Source organism: Rattus norvegicus, chromosome 3 (genome assembly GCF_036323735.1).
Source record: "Rattus norvegicus strain BN/NHsdMcwi chromosome 3, GRCr8, whole genome shotgun sequence".
NCBI classification, from domain to species: Eukaryota; Metazoa; Chordata; class Mammalia; order Rodentia; family Muridae; genus Rattus; species Rattus norvegicus.
In genome coordinates this window covers 139,081,925-139,101,666 of record NC_086021.1, presented here as the reverse complement: position 1 = coordinate 139,101,666, position 19,742 = coordinate 139,081,925, and the positions used below count along the sequence as shown (strand labels likewise).

General features: G+C 46.7%; 1 pseudogene; it reads left to right on the top strand.

Moving 5' to 3' along the window:
• The first annotated feature begins 3,129 nt into the window (after positions 1 to 3,129).
• Fam98b-ps3 (family with sequence similarity 98, member B, pseudogene 3) lies at positions 3,130 to 9,593 on the top strand (annotated as a pseudogene).
• The last annotated feature ends 10,149 nt before the right edge of the window (positions 9,594 to 19,742 follow it).

Sequence of the window (19,742 nt, the reverse complement as noted above, 5' to 3'; positions counted from 1 at the left end):
CCTGAGTTCCTGCCCTGACTTCTCTCAGTGTTTTGACTGCCATCAGGATGTGTGAGCCAAATAAATCCTTCAACCCCCACAATGCTTTTGGTCAGTGTCTTATTACAGAGAATCAAACTAAGACACAATAGCATTTACATTCGAGAACCATTTAATGTAAACATTGTCTTTAAGAAAATAAGCAGAAAAGAATGTCTTCCTCATAAATACAAAGACAGCCCCATTTGTAAGTCCACCTATATCCTCATTCCAACCTGTGGGTGTATACTCAACAATTACAACATCGTTCTGTTTTCCTTTTAATTTTCCACCACTGAATTCCTTCCTAAAAGTGTGTGTGTGTGTGTGTGTGTGTGTGTGTGTGTGTGTGATGTTACATTCTAAGTATCTAACTACTGATGCCCCCACCCCTTTTTTCCAAGTGATCTCACTCCTAAACTCAGAGTTGATATGATGACGACAGCTGTAGTCAAGACTGGATGGCTCTTTATAGCCTGGCAATAGCACATTATTGTCTATCTGTCTATAGCCTGTGACACCTGTGTCATTACTAAAGCAAAAGTGCTTGCTGGCGATTCGCAGTCCTCCAAGATTCATAGGCTCAAATCTGTACGTCTGCGCCTTAAGCATCAGTGATGAGCTAACATCAGGATTCTCATGCAGCTCACGATGGACAGGACCCTAGGTGCTCTGTGTGACACCCTCTCTTCCAGATTCCTACCAAATGATGAACCTGATCTTTTGGCTCCAATCTCTCCAGAGGTCAAAACTTTTGGTTCCTGCGTGGGCCTGATTTCCCTTTTTAAGCACCAAGAAAAGTAGTGGAAGGAGGGTCCTGGGCTCTCACCATCCCTTAGATAAAGAAATCAAAGTCTTAAAGAGAGGAAGTGAGGCAGGATATAAAGACAGAAAACGAAGGGGATTCAGGAAGGAAAGAAACCGACCTACACCTTGGAATCGAGTTTACCTTTCCTGATGAAAGAGTCAACGAACTTGAGCTCCTCTGTGGAATCAAAACTGCCCACATAAATAATGTTTCTCCTCCCACCCCACCCCCCACCTCCAAAGACATGAGGAAAAAGGAAATTAACAAGGGGCAGTGCTTATGTGGGGCCAGAATGCCGTGGCCTGAAGTTTTCTCATTACTTATCCTGTATCTAAACAACACACTTCATAAAACCACCTTACAAGCTCATTTACAAAAGAAAAGCCTTTAAGATAAAGGAAGTAAGTGTACTGCTACTGGAGATGGGGTTCGGTGGTTAAGCGCAGCGGCTGTTCTGGCGGAAGACCCAGGTTGAGTTCTTTGCATCCACGTGGCAGCTCATAACTCCAGCGCCCTCTTCTGCCTTCTAAGGGCATCAGGCACATATTCCGGGTGCTTACCAAATACTGGCAAAAACACACACTCATATACGTAAAATAAAAAGTAAACCAACTCATGTTTGGCTTTCCATGTTAAACAAGGAACTTTTTCCAACTTCCTTTGAAGCCAAAACACAGACACAATTCCAGATGAGGCACAGGAGAAGCATGTGCAGCAGCCCCTGAGACACTGCTTTCCACTGGAGAAGACCTGAGTGACGTCACCCTTCTTCATTTCTCCAGTTTCCCCTTGGACATGATGCTCTGGACCAGCCAGGAAGTAACAACGAAGGGAGAGCATCTACACGGCAGGATAAGGAAGCAGAAATGCAGATAAACCGGGTACCAATGGTTCCAAGGCCGTGAGACCCCACCAGGCTGGCGGTTTTAGAGATTTATTTATTTTTTTTTTATGTACAGCATTCTGACTGCAAGCCAGAAGAGGGCACCAGATCTCATTACAGATGGTTGTGAGCCACCATGTGGTTGCTGGGAATTGAACTCATGACCTCTGGAAGAGCAGTCAGTGCTCTTAACCGCTGAGCCATCTCTCCAGCCCGGCTGGCGAGTTTTAACGGCTGGGTTTCTTCGGGTGGCAACAAGAAACCTTACGTTTTTCAGTGCCATCCCATCAGGTGCTTTTGTTGCTTGCAGCTAACCATTCTCCTAAGCGACACACACCGTTTAGAAGAATAACTCTTTAGACGCCAGGGATTCTAGCTATGAATATTGCCTTTAGCAATTTGTCAGTCCGCTCTCTGTTTCAGAAACCAATACCTGGGATAAATCACTCAAAAGGAAGAAAGTGGGCTTGTTTGTTTGTTTGTTTGTTTGTTTGTTTGTTTCATGACTCCAGCAATTCCAGACCATGGTTGCTTAACTCTGTTGGGGTGGGCGACTCGGTTCCTTTTATCGCGGCAGGAGACCGTCATAAAGGAGACCTGCTTATTACATGGCATCCAGGAAATAGAAAGGGAAGGTCTGAGTCTTAATAACCCCCTACAAGGGCACGTCCACAGTGACCTAATTGCCTTCACCTAGGTCCAACCTCCCAAAGGTTCTATGCTTTAAGAACCAGGCGTTTAACTCAAGAACTTTTGGAAGACATTTCAGACGGAACTATATGAAGAAAGAACATATTGCAGGGAGATATAGAGGGAACATATAATTTAAAGTTGTGGTAAGTGAGAAAAAAATAAACAAAGGAAAACAGGTCATCACAATTAGCCTCAGCTGTGAAATAATGAGGGGTGGGGGGCGAGGTAAAAAATGCAAAATCACAAATGCTTTCAGTACGTCCACTAGGAGGCAGTAGAGCCTCCTCTCTGGTTAGGCTCACTCGGGCTCCCAAATGTGGGCGGGGCTGAAAGACTAAGGTGATTGAGGAGAAAGGGGGGCCCTGGAATATGTCAAAGCTCCCTAGAACTCTCATCTTTGCAAGCAAGGGTTTGACGGCTCAAGGAACCAAAAGGAACGTGCAACAGAGAGAGAGAGAGAGTGAAGGGAGAGGCACCAGGTGAGGCTAGAGGAGCAGGAAGGCAGCAGACAGTGGCGGGTTGGAGGGGCGGGGCTTGGACCTTAAGTGCAGAGTGCACATCCCCGTTTTATTCAGTATCAGGGCCAAATACTATTGGGTCAAAGACTTCTAGTTGCAAGATGCAACTTGGAAGCAGAAAGTCCACAGGAAAGGGCTACGGTACGTACAGGAAAGGCAATAAAAAACTAAATTATGGAGAGTGACGAACAGCTTTGGGCCAAGCGACCATGAAAGGGCCAGAGCTCCGCCCGAAACTAGCCTGGAGGGGGACGTTCTGGACACCTTGGAGGCTCTGGGGTGTAAGGGTCCACTGTTCGAGGAGCAGGCACTCTCCAAGGCAGCAGAGGGTGGACTGTCTTCTCCTGAGTTTTCGGAGCTTTGCGTTTGGTTAGGCTCCCAGATAAAGTCCTTATGCAACCTGGAAGAAAGCATCACTTCATCTGGGAGAGATGACCTAGAGAGCTTCCAGCTTGAGATAAGTAGTTTTTTGTTTTTTGTTTATTTTAAAGAGATGGCCTGCCCATACTCAGTGCTCGTGTCAGGAGACATTAAAGAGCGCCTCACGAGGAAGGATGACTGCTTGAAACTTCTGTTGTTTTTAAGTACAGAACTTCAAGCTTTACAAATATTACAGAAGAAGAAACATAAAATTTTCAGTTAGATAAAAATAGCGAAATTTGCCAGGAAGTTCATGCTATATTTGATGCCCTTGGGGTCCCCAAGTCAGACACTTCAGACATTACACTTCTGCTGAGCCACGTGGAATCAAAGGTGAAGGATATTCTCTCTAAAGTCCAGAAAAGTCATGTGGGAAAAACCATTGCTAAAGGTTGGTTTAAGTTCTGAACAGGCAGAAAAGCTGGAAAGAATTAATGATGCTCTTTCCTTGAATATGAGTGCCGCCGGCGGATGTTAATGAAACGATTGGATATGACAGTGCAGTCCTTTGGATGGTCCGATAGAGCAAAGGCAAAAACAGACAATATAGCAAGAATTTACCAGCCCAAGCGCTATGCTTTGTCACCTAGGACAACAGTCACATTGGCATATCTGCTTGCTGCCCGTGAGGATCTGTCTAAGATCATCAGGACAAGCAGTGGAATCAGCCGGGAGAAGAAGGCATGCGCCATTAATAAGGTGCTTAAGGGAAGGGTTCCAGACAGGGAAGGACCGTCAAATGAAATTGAACCACCACCCCCTGAAATGCCCCCTTGGCAGAAGAGACAAGAAGGCGGAGGGAGGGGTGGCTGGGGTGGTAGAGGAGGCGGTGGGGGAGGAAGAGGTGGATGGGGTGATGGAGGAGGAGGGTGGGGAGCGGGTGGAGGAGGAGGCAGAGGAGGGTGAGGAGGAAGCGGTGGGGGAGGGGGTGGCCGAGGAGGTTTCCAAGGCAGGGGAGATTATGGTGGAAGAGGGGGCTATGGTGGGAGAGGGGGTTATGGTGGGAGAGGTTATGGAGATCCGTATGGAGGAGGAGGTGGTGGGGGTGGGTATAGACGATACTGATACCTGCAGATGTTAGAGAACACTGCTTCTTACTAGATGCAGTAGATATAGTGTCCTAAGGAACATACTTGAACATCACCCTGAGGTAGATCATGTTAGTGCCCCCGAGGAAGGCATTCCTGAATACAAAAGGCCATTTTATATACCGGGTGATGATCCTGCAACATGATTTTTTCCCATATTCTGTGTACTAAAGCATGCTGTGTCTTTTTAAAAAGCAAAAACAAAACCTATTTTTTAAAATGTAAATATTTATTACCAGCAACTTGGAAAATGGAATGTATTTTATTTTCATGTTTGAATTTAGACTGTAAACTGGTATTTTGTTCAGGGTTGAAACACATATGACACCTGCCAGTAACAGAAAGGAATCTAGACTCGAGTCGTTTGTATTCCTGGGGATCTGTCCTGTAGTGTTAATTCTATTTTACAAAATAGAGGAAGTGACTAATAAAAAACTAAATTATGTATTAAAATAGATAAAAAGGGAAATTATGACATCTAAAAGAAAATAGATGGACTGTGCTGAGAGAAAAAGAGAGAGGGAGAAAAAGATATATTCATGTACTAAGTTAAAGAAATAATCTAAATTTAGACAAATACGGCATGTTCTGTATGAAGAACTTAATGAGAGAGAGAGAGAGAAAGAGAGAGAGAGAGAGAGAGAGAGAGAGAGAGAGAGAGAGAGAGAACTACAAAGGTGGTCAGACCTTAAAGGGGGTGGGAAACGATAGTGCATGTGAATGATAAGAGGATGGCCCATCTGAAAAAAGGAAACCAGCCAGTGGGGTCAGGGAACAGAAGAGAGGGAGGATTTATGAAACTGTAATGTAAAACACAATGTAAAATGCCACAACGAAATCTATTACTATTTCTGTTAATCCAAAAATTAATTATAAAAATAAAATGTTATATGGTGACAATGCAGTAGGCAAAAAGACTTATGCGGCCTGAGATACCAGAGTTCTCTCCAAACTGTAATTCTACTGCAGTTAGACCCCTGGAGTTTTGTCAGGAGCCCTTGACATATTCCAGGGCTCCCCTTCTCCACCGTCACCTTCGTCTTCCAGCCCCGCCCCATTTGGGAACCCAAGTGAGAATAACCAGAGGAGGCTCTGCTGCCTCCTAGTGGACCTACTGAGAATGTTTATGATTATAAGGTCTGCTCTGATGCTAATCTCTCCTGACAAAGATGTGGCATTGAGGGTTGGGGATTTAGCTCAGTGGTAGAGCCCTTGTCTAGCAAGCGCAAGCCCTGGATTCGGTCCTCAGCTCCGGAAAAAGAAAAAAAAAAAAAAAAAAAAAGATGTGGCACTGATCTAGCGCCACAGAACAACCAGCTCTGTCGCCCCAGTTTACCAAGCTGGCCCTCAAAACCTACTGCGGTGTTCCTCAACTCAGTGCACCAAAACTTCGCTTAGAAAAACTACCTTCAATTTGTCAATTTTGGATTATTAGCCTGACGCCTTCTCCCACCTTTCCTGAGTTCCTTTATTTGGAGGAAGAAATTGTGGGCGACTCAATGAACTTGTCAGAAGAACCACTAGGGGCAGAAGAGCCGTCTCCCATGCTGTTCTCTGCATCAGAACCAACGTGATGATCTCTGGTTTCTAAATGTAGACCGAGCCGAGCTAATCTAAGCCAGTACTCGCGGCTTGGGTGGGTAAATGGGGCCCGAAGGAAAAGGAGATCTGGTGCATGCTAGCTGCTCCGGTGCCTTTCTCCTCTGTGGAGCAAAACCCCTGGCCCTTGATGCTAAGTGTGATTTCAGGAGAATGTACTCTCAGTCTGACCCCACAGACACCCGGCACAGCCACTCCTACCAGATCCACCTGGCAGGCTTAACTCACAGTCAGTCCACTGGCTGCAGGCGTCTGGCACGGAGCATAGACCCATCAGGTTAACAAGTTCTCACGGAGTGAAGAGTGATTTTCTGAACAAGGAAGACTGAGTGGCAGGTGTCTGGGCCAGACACCAGAGGCGTGCCAGGTCCTCAAGTATACAGGGTATCCCCCTCCTGCTCTTCCTGGGTGAGTGCCCACACTCAGGAGCCCAGACCCTGGAGAGGATTGTCCTTGTGGCTGGGACAGTCCGGGAAGGAAGCTCCTGCAACAGCGATTCCCCTACCCACTCCTCTGCAGGCCCAGGGGGATCTTCAGTGTTTGTGGCTCTTTGCCTAGTTTGGTTTGGTTTTTGAGATGTAGCCTAGTATAGCGGGACTCTCTCAGACCCACCAGCGATATAAATAATGACACTGAGGCCTATTAATATTTTAAAGCTAAGGCCTTAGCTAGGCAGTCTCCTGACTACTCTATCCCGACTAATCCAGACACTGTATCCTGTCACATGGCTGCTGTTCTGCTGTGGTCCATGCATCCACCTCCGGGTTTACCGGACATCTCCGGAGTCTCATTTCTTCTCCCAGCATCCCTCTCTCTGCCCAGAAGACCCACCCTCCACTTCCTACCCATTTACGAGCTGTCAGATCTTTATTACAGCCAATTTAGATACAATTCTAGATTGATTCCTTCCTATTGTGAGGAATAACAACTATTACAAAATATGAAACCGGTGATGAACCATAGAAATGATAACACCACAATGCCACTAGCATTAGCTCTCTGCCCCTGCAGCATTAATAGAATACAGAGACACACGGAAGGTATCTCCACTATGTATCCCAATAGCTCAGGCTTGCTATGTAGCCTAGAACTCACAGTCCTCTCACCTCAGCATCCTGAATGCTGACATAACAAGTGTTTTGGCACTGCCATACTTTGGTATTGACCGATTTCTTTTCCCCCAGGGACCTAGACTTTTTTTTTTTTTTTAGACTTTCTTTTTATGGCTTTTTGAAGGACCAAAAGTCACAGTCTCACCACCTTATCACTTCAACCAAAAAGGGTTGTGATTTCTCCGTTTTTAAATTAATGGATATTAATTGTACAAAGCAATAGATTTTATGTGACTTTTTTACACACACACACACACACACACACACACACACCACTTGAACAAGGCTCTCTTATCTTTTCTTATCGATCCCCCCTCTCCCCACTCACCTCCTTGATGGTCCCACTTCTTTCTTCCTTTCCCCTGCTAAGTCTCCTGTTTGAGAGCAAGCATGCAATGTATCTTTCTGAGTCTGGTTTTCACATAATATGAAGAACCAGGTCCATCCATTTTCTTTTTTTAAAGATTTATTTGTTTATTATGTATAAGTACACTGTAGCTGTCTTCAAACACACCAGAAGTGGGCATCAGATCCCATTACAGATGGTTGTGAGCCACCATGTAGTTGCTGGGATTTGAACTCAGGACCTCTGGAAGAGCAGTCAGTGCTCTTAACCTCTGAGCCGTCTCTCCAGTCCTGTCCATTTTCTTGAATGGGCATTATTTTTGTCCTTTTATGTAATATTATTATTGCTCTGTGTGTGTGTGTGTGTGTGTGTGAGAGAGAGAGAGAGAGAGAGAGAGAGAGAGAGAGAGAGAGAGAGAGAGTTGTGATTTGGAAGTCAGAAGATGACTTTAATGTCTTCTGTCCTTCCACCATGCGATCCAGGCATAGAATTCCATTTCTCAGGTTTCCCTAACAAGGGCGTTTACCTGCTGAGCCATCTCACTGGCCCTGTCTTGCTCTTCTTTATGGCTGAGTAGAACTTATGGTGTATATACACCACATTTCCCAGGTTGATGCCGTAACCTTGCATTGTGACTAATACCTCCCAAGCATTAGTATGCAGGTGTCTACATGGCAAACTGAGTTTGTTTCTTTTGGGTACACACTTAGAAGTGGCAGAACGGGATCATTCAGTAGTCTGGTTGTTTTGTTTGTTGTGAGGAACCTCTAATTTCTATATGTGGGGTCTATGTGCATTCCCACCAACTGTATCCAAGAATCACCTCCCCGACTCCCGCCATTCCCAACTTTTCTGACCTTTGCTTTCTTGGTAACAGCTGTTCCAAGGTGAGCTGACCTCTCATTGCTTAGATTTGCATTAACTTAAAGAACATTATTACACCAGGGGTGTCCTTCCAGCTACAATCTCCACCAGCCAGAGAAGCCAGAATAGCAAGTGTGAGGCCACCTGGGCAACTTAGTAAGTCTCAAAATCAAAAATCCAAAAGAGAGGGATATAGCGGTGGTGAAGTGCTTGCCTAGCATGCAGGAGGCCCTAGTATTCTAAAAGAGAATCCATGCCCCACGCACAGGCACAGCAGCCACAGGCAAGGTTGGGGACTTCTAAGCAGCATGTCCTCCAAGGAATCACCCTCTGATCCAGCCAGCACAAAAAGTAAATGAAATTTTTTTTTTAATTTTAAATTTTCCAAACTAGGGGCTTAGTCAGGCAGATGCTCCCGTTTGGATGTTTAAATCGTTACTGAGTTATAGAAGGAAGCAGGGGCAATGGAGTGTTTCCTCTAGTCCAGGACTGTAGGTGCTAGCAGCGGGAAGAGATTTTTCAGGTGAAACCAACTTGACTTGATGATGTAGGAGATATTGGAGTTGTGTGTGTGTGTGTGTGTGTGTGTGTGTGTGTGTGTGTGTGTGTGTGTGTGTGTTTTAGACAGGTTAGGACCCACCAAATCAAAGGTCAGTTAAGATGTCTAAAATATCTTAAGTCAGAGCTGACCACCAGGCAGCCCTTCCTGCACTTAAATATGAACTCCCTGTGGTTTCTGTGGCTGACACTGAAGAATGCTAATAAGCCAAAACGTTATGATTAAAATGCTCATGCTCCATTATCTCAATGTTCTGAAATTCCCCGTTCACCACCCATCCACCCCCCACCTTACTCAGGACCAGTCAGCCAATGGTTAGCTGATAACACTTTACCTAGTGAGCCAACCACTCCCCTCCTTGTACTTTAAACTTTTGAACCTGGCTTTTCCTATAAAAAAGCCTACCCTGAGAGAAGACTACTACTGCAGTGCTTTTTGAGGTCCTGGACATCCAATATTATGGTGTGTATTCAATAAACTATTCTTGCTTAACTGAGATCAGCGTTTGGTTTGAGTGGCGATTTCTGAACCCCAACAGGGGAAGAAACAAAGACCTTTAAGGAGATGCCAGCCCCCACAGGGAGACCAGCAGTATCAACTAACTTGGACTCCTGGGAACTCCCAGAGACTTCAAATACCAAACAAAGAGCATACACTGACTGGTCTGAGTCCTGTGGCACATACAGCACCTAATCCAGCAGAGACTTGATGCAACAGGGTCAGGGGATGGGGGAGGGGTGGGGAGGGGCTGCCCTCTCAGTCGTGAAGGGGAGGGGAGGAAGGAACTCTCTGAGAGAGGACTGGAAAGGGGGCAGCATTTCAAATGTAAATAAATAAATAAATAAATAAATAAATAAATAAATAAATGCAGGTTTCTTTTTCCAGGACCTCTTTCTCTTTCACACAGACCAAGTTCCAAGAAGAGCAGAGGTGATGGCCAGCCTAAGGGTTTTCCTCCATTTGTCTTGCTGTAACCCCTTGTGCCCCAGAAAAAGCCCTCTACCCTCTGCAACTGTTTGAAGATGGGGGTTTGGGAGAGAAAGTATCCTGAGGACTCTTCAAGAGCCAGCCAGCTTCCTTCTGCCTCCTGGGCTTTGGCCTTGGTAAAGTGGCAGGCAGTGGATCCACAGAGTTCAGCAACAGGATCACTCTAGCCAACTTTGAAGATCCTCACTATTCTCTGACAAGAAGATAGTCCTTCCCTCTGGGAGGGTCGGCTGCAGTTCCCCTTCTTCTGTCTGCTTAATGCTTTCTCCTGGGCATTACAGTTTCTTCTGACCTTCTGATGTCTCAGGAACCTGCTTTTATTTGAGTCCTAGACCCAGCATCAGTCTCTATTCCTGGTCTTTGGAATTAGCTCTGCTTGCCTCACAGTGCCTGGGCACCCAGTCTAGGAAGAGACCAGGTCCCAGCACAGAGCATTGGAGAGGTCCCATACTCCTTTGCTCCCACTCTCATGGCCTTACTGGTGCACCTTGGGAACCCTGTGACTCATAGGTCCTCAGTCTCCCCTCTCCTCTCCATCTGTTAGGTTTGAATGTGGAATGCCCCCCACCCCCAAATTCATGTGTTCACTTGGCCCCCAGTTGGTGGTGCTGTTTGGAAGTTTCTGGAAGCTTTAGTAGGTGAGACATAACTGGGGTCATATCTGGGTCTTGCTCCGGCCCTCCCTTCCCATCTTCTCTCCCTCTGCTTCTGGAACACTGAAAGGTGAAGAATCCCATCTGCGACATGTTCCCACTGCCATGATGGTCTGCCCAAACCCTCTGAAACAGTGAGCCAAGGTTATCCTTCCTTCCTCCTTTACGTCCTTCTCCCAGGTATTTTGGTCACAGCTGTGTAAAGGTAAATAGTACACCATCCATACCCAGTGCTGGACCTTGTGGAGTGCCAGCCTCTACAGTCAGTCTCAGCTCATATAAGTCCCCCAAAGCAGAAATCATCTCTTCCCACCAAGCCAAAGATTCCCAGGCAATGAAGGCCAAAGATTCCAGGTTAAGGACTGACCAAGGATCTCTGTTTTTCCCACTATAAATAAAGTTAGCTCAGGAGACAGTGAAATGCTATCCTCTGACAGACAACTCTCACAGATGTATAAGATAAAGATATCATTTTCTCTTTCTGTGAAGAGCCTCCTTTCAAAGAGTGGTGGTGGTGCACGCCTTTAATCCAGCCCTCAGGAGGCAGAGTCAGGCAGAGTCCTGTAAGTTTGAGGCCAGCCTGGTCTACAGAGTACACTCCGGGACACCCAAGTCATGTCCAGGATGCATTCAGGGAGGCCGGTGCTGAGGGCAGGGTGATAGACAGATACCTAGAGCTCCTGCTCCCAGACATGGTGCCCCACTGCACAAATCATCTGGACCCTGAACCACAAAAAGGTACCTGAGATGAAAACCTGTTCATCTTCTGTATCAAGTCTCCTCAAAAAACTTCTGTGGTCCATGCTGCCATTGAGGGCAACGCTGATGTCTGTAATCTGTGCTGCTGCCTCAGGCTGTGTTGATACCTGTGGTCAGTGTTACTGCAGGAGGCCATGTTGATATCTGTGATCAGTGCTATCCACGGAGTCATGCTGATGTTAATGAGGTAAGCTGCCACAGGAGGCCGTGTTGATGTTCATGATCTGCAAGGCTGCTTCTGCTACGGGCAAGGATGCTTCTTCTACAGGGGCATTGATGACTACAGACTGGACTGAGAATGAGAGACAGGGAAGGCTTCTCTGACAACCTCTCCCAGCCTCCCTCAAAAAGAAATAGTCCAGACAGGAAGTCATTGAAGAGAGTCCTTAAAAACCATGATGAAGGGGTTGGGGATTTGGCTCAGTGGTAGAGCGCTTGCCTAGGAAGCGCAAGGCCCTGGGTTCGGTCCCCAGCTCTGAAAAAAAAAGAACAAAAAAAAAAAAAAAAAAAAAAAACCATGATGAAGATGCTGAAGTGTAGCTCACTGAAGTTGATGGCCTCTGGCAGGGGGGCGGGGTGGGGAACGACACACTCTTTTAAAGGGGTTGGCCACTGAGAGTTGGACCATGTTCCAATTCGTACATGACAACACAAATTGAATTTGGTGAATTGTTTTGCTTTGTTTTGTTTTTTTGAGGGTGGGGGGAAGAGTGGACCTGGAGGAATGGGAAGTGAGTGTGGTGGGGTGCAGTGTATGAAGTTCCCAAATAATTAATAAAAACATTATGTTGGGGGGGGGGGAACTTTCTTTCCCAGGGCAAGACGTGCACATGGACCATATGGGCACAAGAGGGAGGGAATGACAATGACACGGGCTTCATGTTGGCAAGAAATCCTCGTCAATGACCTACAATCTGAAGCACCTGTGGAAGGGTCAATCACCCAAAAGCCTCAGGTAGACTGAGAAGCTCTGGACAGGAAATGACCTGACTGATAATAGCTGTGGGGGGCTTCCCATCAGGAGATGGACCATCCTAAGCCTGCTGCAATCAACACTTCCAGGTTGAGGGGAGCTGATCTGCCGATGGAATCTTCCACCCTTGAGGAGTCCTCTTCCCTCCTTCCCAGTCTACAAACCCACAATACCCCCACACCATTCGCACTCAGTCTCCTTCCACGGAGACTGCAGCCTTTCCATCCTGACTAAAAAATAAGTCTTTTTCTAGAGAATTTCATCTCATTTCTTCTCTTTCCTTGTTGTCTCTATCAATCTCGATCTAATACCTGTCTCCAGAGCTTGTGCCACTTCTGTTCATGACATCTACCTGTGGGGATGTCGTGCGCCATCTAAAACTGCCCTGAGAGACAGTGTTTAAAGAGAGACCCTGAGAAAGCCTAGCTGAGGAGCCTAGGACCTAGTGGAAGGACAGAAGTGGTGGTGGTGTAGTGACAGAGATCTCTTCCTCCTCAAGGTCCTGCCTGGAAATGAGGAACTCCAGGTATGGGGCCCGCGAGAGTCACATGAGTGCCTGACTATATCTAGCAGGTAGCTAATCCTCATGAAAGAACCCACAGTCTGGTAAAGACCATCTAGGATAGAGGAGGCAAGAGAGTCGAGTAAAACCAAGGCAGCCCAGGGAGATTAGCCTATGACTGATGGTTTCAGAATCTGCCCTGTACAGAAGAAGTAGCCCTGGAGACCAGAGATGGGGACTGGCAAATCTTCATGCAAGGTGGAGAGACACACAGCTCATCTCCTCCTCCCCAAAGGACTTCCTTGACGAAGACATGGCTAAAAGGAGGACAAGGTCTAGAGTGATGTGAGCCCTCAGACCTGTTCCCTTAGCACCTGGTGAGTCTACATTGTCTCAACAGTGACCTGCAGAGGCTGCAATTGCCACAAGGAGGTATCTTTGAGCCTAGGACCAGGCACCTGCACACTCTTCCCCTTCAAAGATTTTGCTCTGCAGAATCTCAACCAAGGGCTGTTCTCTCTTTTCGGTGAGGGTTCCTTGGGTTGAGAGGGGTCACAGTGCCTTTCCCTAAGTCAACCAAGTGGCAGCTTGTGCTCTAAAAACCTGACCATCATGTTCCCCTAACCATGGCCCGAGACCACCCTACTTAGCCCACCATAGCTATTACTCATGGAGAGCTTACAGAGCACCTGCCATAACCAGATCTCTGGCTGGAGATCAGTCAGCTAGAGTATCTGGCTCTGTTCCTTATGTCTTCAAGGAGGAAGACAATTGTTTCTCCAAGAACGCCAATAGAACCATCTGAAATGATCCTACTCACTACAAGACTGAAAAAGCTCTAGAGATACTGGTAGCAAAAGAGCTGGTATGAGCACGAGGCTGGCCCAGCTTCAGCAGCTAATAAACCACTGATAAACTCTGAGTGGTCTCTGTGTACCTGGATAGGTAGAATCACCTATGTCTGGCACAAGATGATCATCAACCATTGCCAAGCACATGGCCTTTGCATTCCCCTGATGTGCTTGGCACCATCATGCTGTGCCCGATCGGCTAGAGAAACCAGTGATCCTGGCACTAGCTGAAAGTGTGGTCAATCTCCAGCTAAGATCGTGCTTGGGTAGCAGGTTCAGCAGGGAGTAGTCTGCATTCCCAAAGGAAGACCCACCCTGAATGTGGGTGGCATCGTCCCATGAGCTGGAGTTCTAGACAGACCACATGAGCTGAGCACCAACACTCATCTCTCTCTGCTTCCTGGCTGAGAATACAACATGAGCACACAACTTAAATTCTAGCCATCATGCCTTCCCCACCCTGATGGACTGCATCCCTCTGAACTAAAGCCCAAAAATATAGCCTTCCTGCCTTACAGTAACTTTTTTCATATGTCCAGACATATCCATGATAAAAGTAATGGACACGGAGAGAGAATACAACACATTAGTGGTTGCCAGGTTTAGGGGTGGCAGAGTAAGATGGGTGGGCAGGGGGTATCTTGGCAGGTGTGGTGACTGCACGAATGTGTACCAGTGATAAGATGTCCATACTGTATCAATATCCAGTTCCAGGTTTTGAGACGACTAATTAATTACCCAAGATGTCACCACTGAAGGACACTGGCAGAAGTTCTGTGAACTTCTCTCCTTACCATCCTTGCAACTCTCTGTGAACCTATAATCATTTTTAAATGAACTGAATTTCATCCATCTGCAGGGCAAGGGAAGCTTGTCAGCAGGCCCTGCAGAACACTTTTCGCTCCCAGCCCCCGGGAAGGTCTGAGATAGGGCTCTTGAGTGGCCCTACTAGGGGCACTTTTAGAGTAGGGAGCTAAGGTTCCAGAGAGCTGGGCTTCGAGAGGAAGTGGGCAGACTGGGCAGGAGAGACCTTGGGCATAGGGAACACAGCCCACACTGGAGCTTAGAGCTAATGCACGGCCACCAGCAAGTTCAATAGCTGAGGTGAGGCTCCTGGAAGGTCTCATAACCCAGTTCAGAATACTCTTCTGAATACTCTTAACGTTTTTATTTAAAAGCAAACAAACAAACAAAAAATGAAGCCAGGCAGAGCAACACACACCTATAATCTCAGGAATGTGAGGAGATGAAAGGGAAGGTCATAATTTTAAAATTTTTATTTAGTTTAGATAGGCAGTGATGTCCCTTGCCTTTAATCTCAGCACTCTGGAGGCAGAGACAGGCAGATCTCTGTGAGTTCAAGGCCCAGCCTGGACTATAGAGCGACTTCCAGGACATCTAAGGCTACACAGAGAAACCCTGTCTTGACACTGCCCCCCAATTTGTCATTTTTATTTTATGTATATGGGTGTTTTGACTGCATGTATCTCTGTATATCACATACATGTAGTACCTACAGAGGCCAGAATAGGGTGTCAGGTCCACTAGGACCTGAATTACAGACAGTTGTTAGCTGCTCTGTTGAGACTCAAACCTGGGTCCTCTGGAAGACCAAGTGCTCTTAACCATTAGAATGATAGCTCCAGTCCCAAAGGAAGACCATGGTCTTAAGGCCAGCCTGACTACGGAGCAAGTTCGAGGCCCATCTTGGCTACATAATAAAACTCTACCTTTAAAAAGAATAAATAACTCAGGCAGTGGTAACCTGCACCTTTAGTTCCAGCATTGGGGAGGCAGAGGCAGGTGGGTCTCTGTGTTCGAGGCCAGCCTGGTCTACAGAGTAAGTTCTAGAACAACCAGAGCTACACAGGAAAGCCCCATCTCCAAAACAAACGACCGAACAAATAACAAACAAACAAAAAGAATAAAATAAGCTATTATGTAATCTCTGCTAGCAAGAGTGAGGGGACTTAGTTGGTTTTGCAGCTCTGGAATGGGAAAGGAATGAGCAGTTGCTTTGTTATGAAGCAAAGAGGGACCAGCACTACAGCATGAGAGTCGGCGGGAAGTGGCATGGGAAGCTTCAGAGCTTGGAGGAACTGCTTACCCTGCAATTCCTGGGCCCAGGGCCAGTTCTCTACCCCACTGTGAATATTTCTTCTAGAGCCTCAAGAAGCCAGTCTATATCGGTCCTTGACAAGTTTCCCCACAAACTTCTCTGCTGACCCTAAGACTTAGAGGAAACAACTTCCCAAGTGCTACACATCTATGTTTCTACATTAAAGTAGGGACATGAATAACCCTGGATTCTGAGTGAGAGTTGGAAGGTGGAGCATGCAGGGTGTGGGAAAGCGCCCTGGGACATGCAGGGTGTGGGAGAGCACCCTGGGACATGCAGGGTGTGGGAGAGCGCCCTGGGTTACTAAAATAGACAAAATGTCAAATGCATGTTATCCAAGAGCCTCAGCCTTCTAGTTTTTTCTAGCTGGATGCGGCTATCTGTTTACACTGATGGGGATAGTGGCAAGAACTAGGTTTGGAGGTGTGCTAGCAGGTCTTGACACACACCAGCTGTAAGGCATTTTCTTAATTAGTGATTAATGGGGGATAGCCCAGCCCATTGTGGGTAGGGTAGTACCATCCCCGGGCTGGTGGCCCCGTGTTCTATAAGAAAACAGGCTGAACGTGATGCTTTGTGTATGCTTGGCCCAGGGAGTGGCACTATTAGGAGGTGTGGCCTTATTGGAGTGGGTGTGGCCTTGTTGGAATAGGTGTGTCACTGTGGGATGGGCTAGCTGCCTGGAAGCCAGTCTTCTAGCTGCTTTCAGATAGAGAGATAGAACTCTCAGCTCCTCCTGCATCATGCCTGCCTGGACACTGCCATGCTCCCACCTTGATAATAATGGACTGAGCCTCTGAACCTGTAAGCCAGCCCCAATTAAATGTTGTCCGTATAAGAGTTGTCTTGGTCATGGTGTCTGTTCATAGCAGTAAAGCCCTAAGACACTGAGCAAGCATGGAAGCAAGCAGTAAGCAGCACCCCTCCATGGCCTCTACATGAGCTCCTGCTTCCAGGTTCTTGCCCTGCTTGAGTTCCTGTCCTGGTGTCCTTTGATAACCTCCCCAACTTGCCTTTTGGTCATGGTGTTTTTGTTGCAGCAATAGAAACCCTAAGACAGGCGGACCATGTGTTCTGTGTGCGGTCTGCTCAGCCTTGAAATCAGGGGACTTGTTTTGCAGATTCTGCACTACATAGATCTGGAACTTACCAGAATGAGGTCTGCATTAGGCTTTGGAATAACCTTTAAGCCAGGCAGGCCCATGGGAAAGAATCAAGATCCCCCCCGCACCCCAGACACAAAAAGGACAGCTGGGTCTGCTTGAAGATGATAGAGTCAGAAGACACAGTCAAATAACTGGGCAACAGGGGTTAAAGTGACAGTTCCTGCAGTCACGCTGATAGATTAGTTAGAAAACTGTTGAGGCCGTCTTTCAATGACCACACAGTGTGCAGCTGCCAGGTTCAGCTTGGAGGTGCTCCACAGTGCCATGCCCTCTTAGCTCCTTCTTCATAGACACTGCAGAGCACCTCTGCTTACTTCCCACAGGGAGCCATGACCCAGGGCTGGGCAAACTGGCACAAAAACCCTTTGGTTTGTCCAAACCCACTGGCCCTGAGTCCCAAGTTCACTTTTATAGATTCATTTGCATTGCTCAGCAAGCCCTGGGTTCCCTTGTAAAGTTCTTTCTTCATTCATGTCCTTCGGAAATATGCGCTTTGGTGGTGAGGAGTAGGTCTAAGTTTTAACATCATTCAGAACTCCTTTACGGAGGGGCCCAAACTCCTTTACGGAATCACAGGCTGCTTTCAGGGGCTGAAGAACATGCCTTGCTTCCCTGCTCTGTGGGAAGGAGGGAGACCACACTTCCATCCCATAAACCTCTCAGACTAGAAAGGGGTTGATGTGGTAGGGGAAACCCTAAGGCGGTAAATGGTAATCCCAAAGATGGGAGGAGAAAGATCGCTGACCCATATCATCGTGGTCAAATTAATTAAAGCAAGCACTTAATTAGAGTAAGCTTTTTCAGTCTGCACAAAGGCTGCCTCCCCCTAAAGTGGGGCTTAAGAGGTCAGCATTGGATGTGAGGAAGACAAAGATTTTATAGCTCGGGGTAGGCAGAATAAATGAGGTTACAGGAGTAGAATACAAACACAAGTTATTCCTAATCACCTCCTAAAACAAAGATGGGCATTGAGAAACAGAGGTTTAGTCATGAACAGGGATAAACCTAGTTCGTCCTTACTATAAGTTGGCGTTTAAGCCTAAGATAGAGACAGGCTGGCTCTCCATAGTTAGATCACACTCCTTTGGTAAGTCACTTGCTCTGGAAGCCTCGTCACTCACCAGAAGAAGATATACCTTCCAACTTTGCTCCCAAACCCTGTGTCAACCTTGCTTTAGCCCCAGAAGATCATAAAGACACCCCCCCATGAAATCAACTTAATTTAGCAAGTTTAACACTATAGAAAGCTGCCAAAGAGCTTCCAATGTGGTTGTTCCGTTTTCTGTTTCTATCTACCATATGTAAATGCAATCACTGTCTTTCTAACTGTAGTCTCACCAAAGACAAATAACATTTCCTGGACTATCTGGCATTGGGTATAAGATGCAGGACCCTGGCCGCACTGAACTTTCATTCTTTCCTGGCTGACTTCTCTCTCCTCTCCCACTGAAACAGTCTGGCTACACATCTCAAGCTGGCCTTGAACTTCCTCAGCCTCATAAGTGCTGGGATTGAATTACAGGTATGTGGCATAAATGGCTGGCCTCCTCTTCTTTATGCACCATAGTCCTAACTGGGATAAGTCGTTAGTCCTTCCACAGTACAGCTGTTTCTAGGCTGATCACATTCAGAACTGTCCTAGGATTCTGGTCCTGCATTCCAGACCTGATGAAGTTCTTTCCTTTCCCGTGCCTGGCTATGTCCCCTCAAGGCCCCACCAACACATGTTATGGTTTGCATATGCTTGGCCCAGGGAATGGCAATATTTGGAGGTATAGCCTTGTTGGAGTATATGTGTCACTGTGAGAGTGGGCTTTAATGCCCTAGTCCTAGCTTCCTGGAGGTCAGTATTCTGCTAGCAGCTTTCAGATGAAGATGTAGAACTCTCAGATCCTCTTGTACCAGGCTTGCCTGGATGCTACTATGTTCCCACCTTGATGATAATGGACTGACTGATCCTCTGAACCTGTAAGCCAACCCCAATTAAATGTTGTCCTTCTAAGACTTGCCTTGGTCATGGTGTCTGTTCATTACAGTAAAACCCTAACTAAGACAACACATGTTCATAAATTTGTATTACCAGGGAAACACACACACTTCATAAGAATCTACTCCCTCTGCAGATTGCAGGTAATCCAGTGCCACTGAATATGTCCCAGTTATTTTCACAAGTCCCCAAATTGTCTCACTTTAGCTCAGCACTGGTTCTCTCCTAGAAAACCAAGGTCTTACAAGGCACACAGGGGCGGCACCATACCATGGACCCTGGCAGTCTAGCCTAAGCCTCCAATTTACAACCACTTATCTTCTTGAACTTGCTAACCTCAGACCACAGTAAATCTGTTTATCATACGTAAATGGGAGTGGGGCTCTGTTAAAGTCTGTAGAGTTGTTACAAATGCCTTCCCTTCCCTTACCTGGGTTGACAGATGACACTGGGAGGTTATCCTTCCCAACTTGTCCCTAACAACTGGTTGACACAAGGGTATAGTGAGGACAGCAATGTGACCCATTCTCACTTTAAAGCTCCCAATGATATTGGGATAAAGTTAGAAATCAGCTTGGATCCCATCCCTGTTGAGTCCGGATCCTACCCTGGTCCATTTTTCCCCTCTGTGCTCCCCTAAACACTACATTGGTAAGTCACTTATTCCAGAATCCCCTTCACAGCCTCTTACTCTGGAAAAAAGCATATCTTGCTACTTTGCTCCTCAAACCCTATGTCAACCTTGCTTTAGCCCTAGAAGATCATACAGACCCCATAAAATTGGCTCCTACCTATAGGCCTTTCTGTAAGCTTGAGGTGCTAGGAGGTCCATAGGAC